General features: G+C 39.4%; 1 long non-coding RNA gene across 2 annotated transcripts; it reads right to left on the reverse strand.

The window, feature by feature from the left end:
• Positions 1-259: 259 nt before the first annotated feature.
• LOC139827350 (uncharacterized) lies at positions 260-15,227 on the reverse strand. Of its 2 annotated transcripts, XR_011737872.1 has the most exons (4): positions 14,817-15,227; positions 14,118-14,296; positions 4,359-4,543; positions 260-2,406 (listed from the first exon to the last, which is right to left on the reverse strand). It is a non-coding gene; the product is annotated as an uncharacterized lncRNA (long non-coding RNA). The 2 variants fall into 2 exon arrangements; XR_011737871.1 differs by lacking the exon at positions 260-2,406 and having other exon boundaries at positions 4,194-4,543.
• Positions 15,228-16,743: the final 1,516 nt, after the last annotated feature.

The following is a 16,743-nucleotide window of genomic DNA, read 5'->3' on the forward strand; positions in this document are numbered from 1 at the left end:
ATGAGGAAGATGTCAACCCAAATGAAAAACTTGCTAATCAGAGTTTCAGATCTCATTTTAAAAAATGCAGGCTTTTGTGAATCTCCTCACTCTCCAAGTCAGAGAATAGTTTCCCTGGATGAAATGTAGCAAATTTGGAAATGCCAGTTTTTCACTCGGATGCTAATCAGGAATTCTGATTTTCTACAGGAGGACTTGACTAATAAAGTTATTATTTTATTCCTTTTTGGATATTGATTAGATGACTACATACAGATATTTCTGATGGACATATATCAATCTGTGAAAATTCTTGATGAATATGGCAGGACATAAACAGATGGAAAGTTAATATTTTTATTGCAGACACTCCTAGAAATCTTAATCATGGATCATCACTCTGTTATGCTGGATGCTGAACAGCTGCGCGACAATTGGCAAAAGTCACTGGTGAATGACAGAAATCATATCATTTTTGTTAAAAAAACGCACAACATAAACATAATAAAATTCCGCTTCCCTGCACACTCCTCAATATATGTCTGCTTCTCTTTACCTCAAACCATCTCCTCAGTAGTTAAGGGATAATAAAAGCAAATATCCTGGAGAAAATAAAGCTATATTGTCCAGTTCCTTGTGATACACTGCCAGAGTAGTTATTGGGGTAAATTTCCATAATACTTTCTGGGTCATTTGGAGCAGTGAATCTGAATTCCATAAATCAATATTACTAACATTGACTCAGGGAGTGCATTCATTGCCTTGCTTCATAAAAAGACTGTTACCAAAAGGTCATTGGTATCCGAAAACTAATTAAGGATTATTCTCAAATTCCTTTGCTATTCAAAAATTGAAAGTGGTTGTAAATGGAATTGTCTGTGGTACAGAATTTGTTGTTATTAAAGAATCTTTCAGCTTAAAAAAAAAAAAAGCACTAAAAGACTATTCCATAATCATTGTAACACTTGCCTGAAAATAATCTAAAGTCACAGGATTCTATTACATCTCAGACAAAACTTGTTCCTTGTTCAAAAGTTCTTTCTGCTTTGAATTTTTTTGTTGTTTCTTTTGTTCGTTATTAAATATATAAGCAGTTGATTATTGAAAAGATTTCAGCATTGTCTGTTGCTTATAGGCCCAGAGAACACTTCATTAGAAAGAAGAGCTTTGTCACCAGAACAGGACATTTTTTGCTCATTTCCCCCATCTCTAACTGATATTAAATACTATGTTAATTTTTATTTTTGATCTGTTGATGCCGGTTTTCCTTATCCAGTTCTATATAGCCACTACAGCTGTGCCATCTTGTGGTCTGCACAACGCTTGTAGTGTTTTGTAGCTTGGAAATTAATCAGAAGTGTAGCAACTTGTCATCAGCCGCAGGCAACGCAACACAGATGAAATCCCCCCACAAGCAATAGTCCAGCCACTCTTAAGCAGTTACATATCGTGGGCTTCTTGCTCTTGTTGCCTTTCTTTGTTTTGAGGAGCAACAGCAGGTAAGTCTACAAGAGCTAAAGAGAGTTGATTCCAGTTTCACTTATAACTCCAGAGCAAAGAAACAGCTTTTGTTGATATACAACCAGCCTTTCAATCCCAGTGTTAATAGCCTCTGCTTAGATAGCAGTCTCTCCTAGTGAGAGAAGAGGTGGTTTTACTTACGGCCATGCAATTAGTATCCCTTGGGCTTCTCTATGTCCAGCTCCAAATTAGAAATGTCTTATGGTTTCTTTTCCATGCTGCAGGATGGCAGTGTTCAAGGTGGCCCTTCCATTTGCTGATTGGCTGCTGTCCTAAAATTGCATCTGGTTTTATTTGCCTTTTTCGGAAACAACCCTGTTCCCTGATAGTTAACTTTTTTTTTTTCCTGTTTTCCAGCCCCAAAATATTAATGGCCAGTTTATTCCTATGTTGTGCTGTGTCAGCTAAAACGCCTTTTCCTTCCCTGAGGTTTGGTCTTGATAGCTTTACACAGAACAATTGCTCCTTCTTTCAGCCTTGATTTTGCTAGACTAAGTTAAACTCTTTAGTGTTTCTCTCATTAAGAGAATCTGTTAGTTCCCTCATCATGCCTGCCTTTTCTGCACTGGTTCATGTTTGCTTCTCTTTTCCAAAGCAAAGGACAAGAGTTTTATGCCATCTTCCAGAAAGAGCTCACAAGGAAAATGTCATCATAAGTTTCCTTTTTTTTGCTAGAAGTAGCTCAAACAATACCTTTTAGGTACCTTTGCTGCTTTGAAAATAAACCCCTGCTCCATCATCTCCCTGAATAACAAACTCCCAGTCTGTAGCACAAATCTTATTGTAGGTTCAAAGGGCATGGTCTTACAACATATTTGATGGAAGCTCATCACACTGCTGTGACTCCATGCCCTAAGGTCCTCTGGTTCCTCCTGAATGATACAGCAGTCTTCTGCTTTGTCACATCTGCAATTTCAATTAAAAATAACATTTCAAGGCTACGAATGAAAGCTATTGCTCTATGTTCATCGTTTGCTTCCACCCAACACAGGAACCTATTTTCTTTAGCAGCTGAAAGATGACCTGGCAGTGCTATCAACTGGTCTTCGGTCCAAAAGTTTTTGTGGTGTTTGTGTGGCCCTGCAGAGCTCTTCTGAAAGTGCCTCCCATGCTCAAGGGAAATGGGAGGCACCACCATCTCTGCGCTTGTGCGGTATCAAAGGTCCCCTGGAGTAAACACTTGCAGCCCAGGTGAGAACTTGCCCAGAAGGAAGGGAAAGGGCTTGTGACACAGGCTCCCCCCAGCTGAGTGACACGGCTTGGGGTCCAGGGCAGAGTTGCATTTGTTTGCTGAGCAGCCCTGGGGCATCTGGTTAAAAATAAACAAAGAAAACAAAAAAAAAAACCTCGGGAACCCTCGCTGGGAGGAGAAACAGAGTAAGTACTGTTACAGAAGATGACTAAACCCACCACAAATCCTCGAGGATCTCTACTGCTAACCTAATTCCAGCATAGTCATTTTCCTTCCAGCAGAATCAGATTGTCATCTGCCCCATTCCAAATCTCAGGCACTTCTACAGTTCTTTTATGAGTTCCTTTCTCATTCATCTAACAGATATGGTCCCAAGTGGCAGCACATCAAGTATTTTCCTGAAGTTCAGATAGATGAGATCTGCATTTCCTATTCAGATGTGTTTGCACATCAAAGAAGCTTAGTCTGGCATGATCTACCATTGGTAAACACATGCTGCCTTTGATCTCATTTTCTATTAACCTCTGTGAGCTAAAATTGTAATAGATGTGCAGTGTTTCTAATTGGAAATCAGAGTTCCCACGAGTCTCGCTTTTCATTCTACTTTAATGGTTTCCTTTTGTTCCCTTCACATTTGCTTTTACATTAATGAGTATCAATGTGAGCATAAATAACTATACATATCACGTTCCTGAAAAGCAGATTAACAGCTGGGCTTGCTGAACTCCACTAATCTACAGATCAGGTACAGCTCAGGCTCCAGCTTTAGGAACTGCTGTGCTCACATCTGCACTGGAGAAGCCAGGACAGAAGCAGCAGTGGGGTCAGAGCCATCCGTGCCCCTTGGCCTTCAATGAGTCCCACTATCAAGTCTCTAAATAGCATATGGCTCTCAGATTTTTGTTTTAAATAGCCTACTGTTAACTTCAATCTCAGAAATCTGCTATTTTTCTCTTCTTATCTTTTGCAATTTTTCTGTAAAAAGCATACTAAACCTAAACTGTTCTCATCTTTTGAGCAAAATGACCCAGGCCGCAGGCATGCAGTTCATGTCTGAACTCTAATCTGCCACAGAGGGAGTGCTCCTCCGTTAATTTAGATTTTATTTTTTATACCACAGCTTAATATTGTGTAACCAAAACCCTTAGGGAATTTTCTCCAGTCTCTCCTAATTAAAGTGCTAGAATAGCGTGTTTCAGCAAACATGCCTTCTTCTGGTTCTCAACCAGAGTTGGATGAATAGGATAATAACATTTGAATAATCTTTCCAACCTTACACATTAAAGTGTTTGCTTGGAACTAAACAAGCAAATCATCACACACACTTGTGAATAATGCATTTGACAAAAGTTGTAATACATTAAAATGACATTGACAAATACTCAGATCACTCTCCCTTAAAATGTAAAAGGAACAGGAAGTTTATATTACCTTTTTAGAAAACAGAGTTTATAAATCTCTTATTTATAATTTGAAGTATAAACATAGTGTCCACATTAATTTTAACTCATTTTGAGCTTATTATACTTAAATGAAAATCAGAATTGTAAGCTGATGGAACAGCATGAAGGTGCTTTCAATAGCATAACTACTTTGTTTTATTTGCTTTGTCATTCCCAGTGAGTTTCTGAAACTGAATGCTTTAGAAATTTTGAATTGTACCTACCACATCATTAAAGCAAGAGATTCAAAGCTGTGCAAATCTAGTCTTCTATTCCCCTCTGCATGACATTCAGCAATTATATTTTGTTTTAGTCTTTAGGGAGCTGTGGTGCATGGAAAGAGGTTTATCAGTCACATCTGGTTCCCATCTTGTATTCTTTTCTTTTCCTCCGTTTTGCATTTAAATTTCTACAATTGAAAGGATACGAACAGGTTAAATCAGAGCTGTGGAAAACAATGTGTAGATGTACAAACTCCATCTGCACAAAGAGCGTTGCTCACACTAAGCCTTCCTCACAGATAAGAATTTGGGCGTGAACAAGGGTTAGTAGTAATTTGTGATGTGTTTGATTAGACCATGAAAGCAGTTAACAGGATGGTGACCTGAGATAACTACTAACGGACTATCAAACAGCTTCTACAAACCACAAATTAAAGCAGGGAAAGTGCTTACAGAGAGAGCACCCTCCCCGTTGGCCATATGACGACACGTGCGCGCACTGTTTGCAGAGCTGCCACAGTCTGTTGGATGCTCCGCTCTCCTTGTGTGTTTAACCAGATCACCTTTAATAACTCAAAGCTGTTGGTTCCTCATTCTGCTTCTCAAGGTAGAAAGTGATTGAATTGTCAGATAAGATTACGAGAGGGAAGCTTTAATTCTGGTGAATATAAAAAGAAAATCTATGATGGATACAATGCATGAAAATTTACAAAAGTGTCAGATTTAATCCTCTCCCCATCTGTCTTTAATCAGCACTTGATTTGTCAATGTGAATATTCTTAGACAATTCCAGTTTCTTGTCTGAGAGGGGATTTAATGCCTGAAACCCTTGTATGTGTGAGAGAGTTTATGGAGATGTACAGCAGCTGTATTTTTTCCCTTTTATTTATTTAACATTTGTAGAATCCCAGCTGATCTCTCTTTTATCTATAGCAGACAAGACCCTCAGCTCCAGGGCCTTGGTCCAGAGGAGTCTCTCCCTTCAGCTGCCTCCACACTCATGTCATCCGCGTGCCAGCTTCCTTCCCACACACTACATTGCTTTGCACTGTGCAAAGTGTTGTATGGGCCATCTTGGTCCTGACCATCCTGGTCCTGATCATCCTGGTACTGACCATCCTGCCTATCTGCTCAGCAGACACATGTGGAAAACAGGGGTCTGCCTGGGAGGTGGCACATACCAGAGGAACACATACACTGGATTAAGGATAGCTGGTGGATGAGTTATATAAACTACCCTTTCACATTCTGTAGCTCACACTAAAACTGTCTGCGCTGTGCTCCTTGGCTCTTGCATGTGGAAATAAACTGGCCACTTGAGGCAGACTTTCCGCATAGCCTTAACTAACAGTTAAGATTTACCACCCCTTCTTGCTTTATGTTGTCAACAATGAAGAATATATGGGCAGTTGAAGAGTAAACATAAGTACTTATCAGGTGTATCTCACTTGAAGAGGAAGTAAGTGATATCAAGACATTTTTAAGCCATTAAAGCAGCCGTTAGTAACAGAACATCATTACTCCCCTTGGGAGTCTGGGAATGACTCCTCCACTAACTCTGGACTATCTAAAGTAAGGGCTAAGATGCGGCTGCAGAAGATGAAGACCCTGGTCTTGCTGGAGAGGCTGTGGCCAGATCTTACTCATCTCCCTGACTTGGTGACGTGCCAGCGCTGCAGAGAGGGTGAGCAGCTTCTCCTCCTCCTGAGGACAACGTGTGTTACTTGTTTTGCAGGTGACACACGTACTGACAGAAGGTGTGGGTCTCCTCTTACAACCTCAGAGGACTTCAGCTACTGCTGCTTCTCGTGGGAAAGCCACACTGGCTGCAACGTGTGTACTCTTGCCTAATCACATCTTCTTGCCAAAGGTCAGAGTTCCACATGTGTGCTTGGTAATGCCTGTAATCTCTGGCAAATAAGCCTTGATTCTTCTGTTGGTATTTGTTTTACACTTGTTTCTTTCCTGTTCTTCAGAACAGATGTTGGCTCTGAATCTATCAAAACCAGCCTAGCAAATATTTGTCAGTGATTGCCTCTGACAGTTTCCCACCCACAAATCTTTTGCTTTGACTCCTTTGGCCCTGCTGTGTTCTGCCTGCACCTACAGCTGAGCATTATCTCTTAGTTCTTTTCCTATTCTTTGGGAAAATGGACGTCCAGCTAAAGCAAATCTCCATCCACATCATTTGTAAGAACAGACAAGGAAATTACACAACAGGTCTGCAATGCGATTCCATCCTCTCTCTAATTCCATATTAAACTAAAGAGAACCAATTAATTTTTTCACCACACTCCAAGTACATCCCTTATTTAAAAAGCTTTTTCCTGTTAATTGAGATACTTTCTGTGTATTTTGCAACTTCAGGTCTTTTTCCTCCCTTCTAATTTATTTAGCTAAGCTTCTTTTCCTAATCTACCCATTTCTCTCTGATTACCTCTTAAAAAGCAGAAGGGCTTTATTTAGCCTGCACTCACTTCAAACGTACAAAACTAGATTTAAAGGGTACACTGCAGATTTGCAGCATTTACTGGTCTGGTTTGGTGTCAATATTTAACCCTTAAACAAGTACATAAAGTACCACATATAGAGCTGTAACATCTATGTTGTAATACACTTTTGTACTGGCAGATGGAGTAAGAGACTCATACCTAGAAAATGTGGTAGTGTTGACGGTACAAGTGTCTTCAGCATTTGTACAGTTGAGTTTCAGATGAACAGAGCATATAAAACAATGGATAAAATAAAAAGGTAAGAAATTTACTGTAAGAAAATTTCTCCTTTGGGAAATGGAGCTTAATTAAAACTGAACCATCTGAAAAAATGTGTTGCTTTTAATGTAATTCTATGATGAAAAGAATTGAAAAGCATTTTAACAATGTCAATGTGATTAATTTTGATCCTTCTCAGAAAAAAAAATAATAATTGTTATGTTTGAACCTCAATGCTCTTTGCCAGTTGATTATCTTAGGGTAATGCATTTCAAATTTCCTGAAATGGCATCTTCTCCACAAACTTGTGTTTTAAGAAACTATAAAAAGTTGATTTTGTTCGCATTCAGAATGAGCACAACTTTCAGAGAGTCAGAATTTTCCTGCAAATTCTGATTGCTGCACAGCTTGAAGTAATTGGAATGATGTTATAGCAAAAGTAATTTGAAGGATCTCAGTGGAGACAATAATAAAGTTTAGAAATTAATTCTAAGGCTGGTGAATTAGTAGCCACATTCTCCCATCACGCCTGCTGATGTAAAATCTCATGGGAAAGGTAATATTAACTTTTTTTTTTGTTCTGGGTCTTTCCAGAAAAAGTCAAGGGCTTTTAATCTCTCATTCTCTTGCTGATTAAAATTTAATACTGATGTTAATCTAGATCTGTACTATCGTAAGTGACGACTGAACACAACTATGCTGTGTTAATTTTAATCTCACAACCCACAAGTCACTTCTGTCCCTTGTATTGTCACCAGTTAAAACTTCTGCATCTGGAAATCTGCTGATTCTGGGAACTTTACTAATAGGTCATGAGCCACAGTAAAATACTGGCTAGTTCTGCTGCCTATACAGTTTTAATAAATGAAGTTAAAGCTTTGCTTTGTTTCCAAAATAAGCAAATTCAAGCAGACCCTTACAGAAGGGTATGACTGGTCTCTGATGACACTTGCACAAATTTCAGTTGTGTTAGCACATCTCCATTTACATTAGAGCCACAGGATAAGACAGTTATCTTTTATTATCAAGATAGTGACTGACTATTCATTATCATATATTATATATTATATAGCATGTATGGTGTTAGTGGGAACAGAATTGTTGGGATAATGTTTTCCTATTACTCTGCTCACATCACCTCACCATCTTTTGTTAACTCCATGCCAACGCAAGCCTCCCCTCTTCTCTGCATAAGTCTGAAATTGTCTTGTCTGGGTGCCACAGCTCTGCTCTGCTTCATTGCCCCACAACTCTTCTACCATTATTTCTGTTAATATCCAGCCAGAATAAGACAGTTATTTGGAAATAAACAGTTGAGCTTTGTGTGCTCCTTGCAGCAAAAGAGTTTTTGCACTTGGACAGTGTGCAACAGCCTTTGATTCTCCCTGTTCTTGGAGACTTTCTCCCTCCTTCACTCAATGACCCTTTCCTTCTGCTCACCCTACTGAGTAACTCACATGAGAAAACAACAGTATACTGGAGAGTATTACTTAGTGAAAGACTTTCCCAAGACGGCCCAATTATTTGGCAAGTGTACTGGTATCAGCCAGGCTGACAGGTCCGTATGCAAGTCTTTGCTCTGGTTTTTTACTTTGGAAAGAGCAACCAGAGGTGTCCTTGGTACTTATAAAGTGGTTTCCACAAATAAACCCTCTCCTCTCCGCCCACTACTTCCTTCCTTCTTCCTTTCCCAGGTTCCACTGGCAAGACCTTTGTGTAACTATAACATGTATATTAATCTGACTAGTGCTAATTAACATTTCCATCTTTAGTTTGAAAGATTAAAGTGATTCTTGATCAGATAAGGAAGAGAATATGAGGAAGGATCATTATATGCAGAAGATGGAGTCAGGTTGGGGCTGCAAGAATCTCTATATCCAGATACAAAACGGGTTGCACACACTGGTTTGGAAAAGCCAGCTTCAGAACTAGATGGGCAGCACTCCAATTCATCAGCAAAAACTCTTGCAGTGAAGTTGTTGCATTTTTGCAATACTGGAGTTTAGCAGAGTATGAGTATGGCAGCTGTTGAAACCTAAAAGAATAAAAGAACTTACACTTTCTTGTTGCACAGACAATTTTCCCATCAAAGTAGGCAAGAGATTTTTATTCCTCTCTTTCTTTTGCTTTTGTGTGTATATTGCAGGAACTACAGTTTAGAGACTCTCAAACTGTCTGTAAATACTGAAAAAAATTTGATTGTAACATTTGGCAGAGGTTCTGAGAAAAAAGCAGCAGTGGAAAGGCATTTGATGCACATTTGTTGGCATAGCAGTATATCTGAACAGAACTATGCATGGAAACATCTTCTGTGAGCTGGGAAACAGCATCAAGACACACTGTTTCACTTAGAATTTTATACTTAATAAGTAGCAAAATTGCAGAAATATTTATTTTCTCCCTTGCTAGGGATACAACAAGGGTCCAGGCACCTCCACCACTTGGCACTCCTGTGAGACCTGTTCTGCCCATGATTCCCAGCTGAGCGGTTCCTGAAGTCTCTCATGTTCATAGGCCAGAAATCCTGGTTTCTTGTAGGCCTCAGGTGAACTTAGGAATGCATACGAACCCACTGCTGAGTATTTTGAGTATTTCTCAGAGCCTACTCTCCTGCCTTTTTCTTCATGGCTTCCCCTTCGGGTGTCCTTTATCACAAAGAATGAGGCGTAATAGGTTATTTTTGGCAAGCAGTAAAGAGAACATTCCAGGTACTGAATAACCTGAACTAATGAGATTATTTTAAATGTAAATGGCAACAGAATCTAAATCAAACACAAGCACATCTTCTTTTGGATGTGCTATATTTCACTGCTCTTTCTCTCACTGCTCTTTCCTCTCAATATTCCTATTTTTTTTCAATCCCCAGCACTAAAGATGGCTGTATAAAGCTGTATAACCTATAATACCTAGAACAGGTAAACTTTCTAAAAATTCTCTAGAGATAGGCAAGAGACTAAGGGTTTGTATAAAGGTCTCTTTCATGGTTCTCTCTGCTCACCATGGTCAATATCTCTCTGGGCAATGCAATTAGAGCTGCTGTTTCCTGGAGCTTTTCCTACAAGGGAACTTGGCCTAATTCAGGGAGTGACTGAACTTCAGAAAGAGGAGCGTGAGTGTTTCTCCATCCACTGAAGCTTAAGCATCCGATTGCATGCCTGAAACTGGCTCAGGGTTTGTCATATGGAAGCCACTGTAACTGGAGTAATTTACTCTTCTTTCTGTATGGTTAATAACATTTCCCTCTCCTTCCTACCATGTGGTAAAGCAAATCACAGTGAACACTTTTGCAGTCTCAGAAGACCCCCTGTTGCTGGGCTGCGGGAGATCCATAGAGGATGAGTCCTTGACATATCATATATAATACAGCTAAACCCAAGACTTTTTTTAAAAGATTAATAATGTGCCCTCCAGGGAACTCTGATTGGCATGCTGATATTCTGAACGTTAGATGAGGGCAGCCATTATAAATTATTGCAGGGTCACATCAGCTCTAGGCAGATGAGTTTCACTTTGAGTCTCTGCTAAAAGGTACGTGAAATCTTTAGATAGAATGACTTTTTAATATTTTTAAAGGAATCTTACTGAATGCTGAAGACAGTCTGTCATGAGAGCTGCCAAGGAGATGGCCTTCAAATTTATCTTTTGATTTTTGTCCAATTGTTAAACAAGTGCTTTTGCAGGAGCTGGCCTGTGTTGGTTAGCTAATAAAAGCTCTGGAAGTAAAAATGGAAGAATAATTTCCTGTTTTATTTTTAGCCTGTCTCATTACATAATTAACATCTTAATTACGATGCACTTTTTGTTTTCTTTTTTTTTTTTTTTTAGTTACATAGTTAGGCTGAAAAGTGATGTCTGAGGTAAACCCTGGGAATAATCCCTTTACAATTGCTTCCCCTTTCTAGAGCTGCATGAGCAGGACAGGCTGTCTTGCAGAACTGCTAAAGCGGCCTTGCAGCCTCCAACCAAGTTTTAAAAGAAAAGTTATCTCCATATCTTGGGGGATATATTTCAGTGTTAGGATGTGCTGTCATAGTAGAGAGTTTTGTGTACACCGTCAAGTGACTTTGTGTTTATTTGTTGACAGCGGTGTTGCCAAGGGACTTGCAGCATCCAAGACATGTGGCTTCTGAAAAACCCTTCAACAGAGCTCCTGTGTGCAGTCTCTTGAGAAGGCATAAGACTCAACTGTAAGTTTAAGTCACCTCGGTATAGTAGTAATTTTGGTCTGCTCTGCACTGAAACAGGACTATTTCGTCTTGATGCAGTACTGCCTTGTATACGTCAGCAGTGAGGAAGAAACAGAAAGTTCACCCACTTCCTGAGTTCCCCTGAAAGCAAAGGTTGGCTACAGGCTGGCTGGCTTCCCTCTTCTAATGCTCCAGCATGCTTGTCCTTCCCTCTCTGAGATCTAGGGATGAAGTGTCTTTGTCATCCCTTGCCATGTTTTTGTCTTGCTTGAGCTCTGAGAAAGGAGAAATCCCTTGGCTCTGTAGTTTGTTCCCCCGGCTGACCAGATCCTCCTTCTTTTCTGCTCATGGTAAAGCAAAGATGCTGTTCTAGACCACAAAGTGGTGATCTTTGCCACAGACATTTTAAATCTGCAAATGTCTCATGATGGCAGGGAAACCTTTTTGCTCTCCTGCAGGACCACGGGCACAGCAGACCCTGTAGCCACACTGAACATGTTGTGCTGCTCTGAAATCAAAGCTTCCATCTTCGGTTTTGCTTTCAAACCACAGAGACTATTACAGGCTCTGCGAAGGCAGGAAACAGGTGGGGAAATATTTTGGGGCTTTTTACATGTGCTTTGCTCTGCTCTAAATGCTGGCATGCAGAGGAGCAGTTTATTGTCCAGTTGTAGATGATATACATCTGCTTTCTCCAAGCACAGGTGACCTATTCTAGACTTTTCTTAACAAACAGCTTAAAACCAGTTGGTTTTACATTGTCAGAAGGAAATACAGGCTACATATGTGAACTTACTTTCTTAGGAGCTCTGGGTAAACTGTGACTCCTACCACTGTTTACAGTGGTGGGAAGCACAGCCTTTCCACTTCCATGCAGGAATAAGGGCCTTCTATGCTCTGAAAACAGCTTAGTCAAAGTTGTGAAGATCAAAGTGTATAATTAAAAAAAAGAAAAAGAAAAATAGAATGCTTCTCTTTAAAGCTCTCCTTTTGCTGAAGTTTCTCTCTGCCATGTGCTTCCCTGGGACTTCTCATTATTTCCCCACCATCAATCAATTCTACTCCCCAGTGCTCATCCACTCATCTTCAGTTCCCTGCAATTTTCCAACGAGGTTAGCAACAGCAAATTGCTGTAATGTGAAGTAATAAAACCCAACCTTTTTATGATTCGGCTGTTGCTTATTTTTCTCTAGTGGATTCCAATAAAATAGAAAGGGCTCCCTTGAGCGGCACATCTGAGAAGCTGGAATGCTTTTAACTGCAACAGGTTAGAAGAGGTCTTCAGAGATAATCTCCAGTACTCTTTAAAAAGAACTCCTTGGGGAAAATCCTAAATAATCCTTCATAATTAGAAACTTTGTAATTGGTTGCAGCAGACTTACAAGTACTTTATTGCCTCTGTTACACCAAAGACCAGGTAGGCCCAACTGCTTGTGTGTTTCCCTGCTTTTCTGCTTGTGCAAAACCTCTGACCTCAAAGAGGACAACTTATCTATTGCAATGCTCTATTGCATCAGATCGAGTGCTCAGGTATGTAAACTGCTTGTTGTGTAGAGTTTGTATTAATCTCTCTCCTTCAGTTTATCTGTTTGCAGAAATAGTTCTTATTGAGAGGACAATACCCTGCAGTTAGGATTTACTGGAAGAGACAAGATGGCAGAAGGAGCAGAGACAGGCAATGGGGCCTTTAACCTTCTTCTTCTCCCTGTCTGTCTTTCTTTAGCCTCTTCCAATGTGGCACATGGATTCAGACACACAGCGTGAAGGCTCACACACAGCACAGTGCCCATGTCTGGATCAGGGTTAGATCCACCCCTGCTTGTGTTCATTGGTGACATTCAGTGCTCACGGTATACGTATTGTAACATCGATTATGTGTTGAGAAAGGCATAGCAGCAATAAAAGCATACTCTGATTAAATATTTGCTGAATGTTATATAAAAGATAAACAGTGCAAACAAAGTCTTCTGATGAGGAAGTTGATTTGGAGCAGTCAGCATGGGTTTACCAAGGGAAAATCAGGCCTGAGCAACTGGATTACATTGGTGGTTTCTGAGATAAAGGAATAACAACAAAGATAGGAAAAGGCTGCTAAAACTTAGCTAAATAAAATGCTAATAAAAAATCAATACAAGAAGAAATAAATAAATGCTTCATGGATTTCAAATGCCAGTGCAATTAGTTGTTCCTGTACTTGGCATGTCTGTAAAGGATAACTTTGCAAAAACCTTCCTGTACCTCTTGGGAAGCTATTGGGATTGACTTTATCACTACACACCAAGTTTGTGATTAGTTGTCTTAATCCTGAAGTCATCACCAAAGTTATTGCCTAAGAAATGTAGTTTGCTTTCTGCCCAGCAAGTTTTGGCCAAATGCTCAAGTGGAGGAGTCGCAGGTATCGAAATAACATGAAACATCCGAAGGGCTGAAAGTTTAAAGTTCATGACAAATTTTAAAGGATGGAGTAACAGGCAAACAAGAGAGAGAAATCATAAAGACTGAAGGTCTTACACAGACCCAAGATACTTGATTTCTGCTCTCAAAAGGAGCTTAACACCTCACATCCAGTTTTCTTGCCAGTCTTCCAATTTCTTCAAGGAACTGTTTCATTATAATTCATTTCTACCTCCATGCGAGAAAGAAAGAAAAAAAAATCCAGGAAAAATAATAATAGCTATTGCAAAACAAATGTACAAAACAAAAAACTCCAAGACCAGTTTAATGCCATGGATGCACATAAGAAAGACATGATCCTCCCCAATACTTGTCAGCCTCTATTAGCAAATTATCCATGCATGAGCCAGACAAGTAGTTTGCATTTGTAACATAAATTTACTTGATATTAGCAAAATAAATGATATTACCTGTATTGAACTGGGTCTTCACAGTTTGGGGTATCTGCACATTTGATGTCGGTGCTCCTGAAGGCCATACAAGTCCTGAGGGACAGTAAGTTCAGTTTGCCCATGAATTCACACTAGAGTGAATTTGTATCTCTGTCATTACTGGAGCATGTGTCTCCAATGCAATCGATGAAGGCGATCTAGAAGAAAACAGTTCACAACATCTACTTTGTGAGGAAGTAAAGGCTTTTGCAAGCAGTTCTCTTTAAGCATCTTGGATCAAAAGATATGCTACAGAAAATGTCTATAATATCATAGGTCAATAAAAAAAGGCACCACAGCCTCTTTTTTATGATTGCAATAAGCTATTGTGGAATGGAGAGGCTCATAATAGAGTGTGCTATGGTCTTACTCCACCCATAACTAACAAATAGCACATTAGTTCCTATAAACCATACAGTGTGCTTGAGAATATAATGAAATAATGAAATATGTTGGGCTTAGCAGTGTAACTTGGTCTTCTTTTTGCACTGAAGGATAATGTAACTATTTCACAGCAAAAAAAAAAATTAATACTCTAGTATGTCTTTCTAGATGTGAGACTAATCTGGAAGGCCTTAACATGCGAAAAAGAAAATTAGGAATACTTCAGATTAAGGCAAATTTTGTGCTGGAATGGTGTGGAGTTGCATTCAGAACCCATGAAAAAATTATACATACCTGTTCATGTAACAGCTCTTCAGTATTTCCTTTGGTACCAAATTAGTCCTGTCTTATAGGCAATTATTAATAATACACATAAAGAAGAATGAAAGTAAATTTTAATGAAAAAATATAGCTTCTTATCTTCTCCAGTTTCCAGTAGGGAATTTACCAGCGCTGCTGCTGCTCTGAGGATGGAATGGCATCTCAGCTGGTCCTGCCTCAGAACTGGTGCCTGCTACCCATCTGGCAGTGAAGTGAGAAAGCAGCAGCAGCTGCTCAGGGGCCTGGAGAAGTTAATTTGAAGAGATATGCATGCCTGAAGTAACGGGTCTAACTGCTTTGAGAAATAATATACGCCTGCTGTGCCATGGCCACAGGCAGAATGCCAGAACGGAGACAGAAGAAGAAGAAAAACAGAGGTGAACCTCCCACTACTATGGACTGGAAACAGGGAATAAAGGACAATGTTTAGTGGGGCTGTACAGAATGACAAAAGATAACGCTTTCCTGGAGCTGTACGAGATGTCTGTATATTAATAAAACATGTTATTTCCTGAGGGGATACATACAAACTATACTGAAACTGTGATTTCAGAATATGCTAAAGAAACTGTGAAAAACATGAAGCAATTTTTGAGAACTTTTCCCATTGTACAAACTTGCTTTATAAAAACCCCACAATCTTCTTTAAATTTTTCAAGAGGGGAAAAAGAACTCACAAAAATCTGAATTGGTATAATAAGAGAAAAAAATTTATTTCACATCCCAGATTTGGCTCTAATTCCCTTTGTGTCTAACTTAACCCTTCTGCCTTATTTCTGATCATAAGAAGTAAACAAGCAAGTAAACAAACACTACATAGGGGTTTTATAAAGACAGCAGGTTCAATGTTGGAGAAAGCTTTCGAGATGCTTTTTAATGAAGAAGAAATTCTCTACCTAAGTTGCTACAATGGTTCACATAACCAGGTGTGTTACTTTGGAAGGAATAACGAGGAAAGACTGTATTTTGTGGCTGAGAACATCTTCCTGGTATATCTTTGATATGCTGCCGATGTGGTTATATGTTTACAGCTGGGTTTGCAGATTTTCTGTTTTGCCTGATGTCTTGGAAAGCACTTTAAAGCAGATTCATTCAAATGTACAATGTGTTTGATTTAATGTATGCGTATTTTATAAAGGTAATTTTAAATGCTTCAAGGGACAGATGGAAGCAATAAATCCAACACAAAATGCTTATGTAGTGTTTTGAGGTTGCAAACCACAGGCGAGCCTGACAGTTGAAAAAATCATTCTAGCCCAGTGAAAACTGTTGAAGTTGGAACTGTTATAATGAAGACTGAGCAGCAGTGGTACAGATGGCTCAAAACCCCAACCACCCACCTTCACAAACTCTAAATCCAGGTAAATATCTGCACTAAAGAAGAGATGAGCTGTAGAGCACAGCAATGGAAATCTCTGGATGCTTTCAGACTTTGTGGATGTCTTTGCCTTAAGATGTCTATCAGTGACATGTATAACTTTTCTGTGTCTTTAATACTGCTGTATGTAACCATCTCCCAATATTCCTTTGGGTTTTACTGGCTGCAGAAAACACAATTTTGCCCAAGATACAGTCAAAAGGGGGCAGACCAAAGTATCTGCTTATATGACTAAAACCCATGTGTTGCTATGTCTTTGCAAGATCAGGTTTGGAAACCTTTTTCTGATTTTATCTAACAATATCATTTAAACCAGGTTTACTAAATAACTTTAGTTTAAACACATGCTTTTGGGTATCAATGTATGAGCAGTTTAAGTCAGTCTCAAAGTCAATAAAGAGTTTCAACATGTCTAAATGGTTTTAACACAGCTATCCTGGCTCTGTTGAACCTGGTAAGAGGTGCAATTTGTGAATGTTTGTTTTCAGAAGACCGAATTGCCATGCACCTGGACTCTTACTT

This window comes from Patagioenas fasciata, chromosome 2, assembly GCF_037038585.1.
Source record: "Patagioenas fasciata isolate bPatFas1 chromosome 2, bPatFas1.hap1, whole genome shotgun sequence".
Lineage (NCBI taxonomy): Eukaryota > Metazoa > Chordata > Aves > Columbiformes > Columbidae > Patagioenas > Patagioenas fasciata.